We start from the raw sequence: 1,611 nt of genomic DNA on the forward strand, positions 1-1,611 counted from the left end.
ATAACACTCAATTCAAAATATATAAAAAAAATATTTTAAATTATATATTTTGAAAGGTATTATTGAATCTACAAATATATTTTAAAATATTCAACATCTTTTAAGAAAATTACAGGAATAATTGTTCTGATAATATCTCATTCTTATTTGGATTAAATCTTTTGACTATTTCTATGAATTCCTTTTAATTGAAATGTTTTATAATACGAAACATATTTTATAATTTGAAACATACAATGAAGGTTTAATGGTGAAAGTGAAGTTTATAGTATTATTTTAAAGAATTTGAATTTGATGGTGCAGTAAATTTGAAAGTAAAAATTATGAAAAATTTGATTGATNTGACGAATTTAAAAAAGTTTTAACGGATTGAAAAGTAAGATTACCAAATTATTCTTAAAAGTAATATAAAATTATATTTAAATAAGTTAAAATTATTTTAGAATCTTTTTAATGAATAAAATTTTAAAAAATATTAATTGAAATAAATAAANATATAGAAAGGAATTGATTCTCACATTCTGGAATTGGTTTCAACCACCACAACATAACAGGTTTCAAGCACAACAGAATCGATTCCTACACTGATGAAATAGATTTCAACCACCACATAACATGTTCAATTTCTTTCTTCAAGCAGTGCAAAATAAAATTGGTTTCAACTATGAGAGATATGATTCTCCAATAGCCATCATGGATGTCTTTGTAAGACCAAGAAAAAAAATAAAATATCTAGAAAGGTGGTAGAACTTACGATTAAAGATATGTTCTTGAGTACGATGAACAAGTTTAGTAGGTATTGGAATAACTATTTTGACATTTTTGCTATTGGGATTATTCTTGATTCTTGTATGAAGTTTGAAGCAATTTGGTTTTGTTACTCAAAGATTAATCATTCTATTTGTAAAGAAAAGATTAATGTTTTAAAGCATAACATGTATAAGTTATTTGAAAAATGTGTTAAATTAAATTCAAATAAATCAAATANTAANTCCNCAAGTTTCTCCTCTAACACAACAAGCTTCTTTTACTAAAGTCGGTGATGAATGCATTTGATGTAAGTTTTTAATTCTCAATTTTCTTTATTTTATTTCGTATTTACGAATGATATATTAAAGTTTTTTCATGATATCTTAATATGTTGATTATTTGAGCCAACAATCTAATTACACCATAAAGTTTGAATTGGATATTTATTTAGATTAAGGGAATATTGATCCAAAGGTTTTTTATAAGTTGGATGTATTGAATTATTGAATGAATTGTCGAAATCATTATCCAAACTTGTCTAACACGGCTTATGATGTTCTTAACATTTCAATGACTACAGGTTGCTAGTGAATTTCATGATTTTGAACTAACAAATAACATTATTGTTAGTACTATGAAATTAATTTAAGTACTTATTACTTATTGTTTCAATACCATTAGGTAACATTTTTTTATTATATTATAGATAGGGATAAAGAAGATATTTTAAGAGAATAAAATATTGTAGATTTATCCATTTAAGACTTTAATATTATAAGTGAATAAGAAACAAAAATATTTGATATTAGAAAGTAATTTATTTTGTATTTTTGTACTTTTGAATTGTATTTTAAGACTAAA

This window comes from Vigna radiata, chromosome 5, assembly GCF_000741045.1.
Source record: "Vigna radiata var. radiata cultivar VC1973A chromosome 5, Vradiata_ver6, whole genome shotgun sequence".
NCBI classification, from domain to species: domain Eukaryota; kingdom Viridiplantae; phylum Streptophyta; class Magnoliopsida; order Fabales; family Fabaceae; genus Vigna; species Vigna radiata.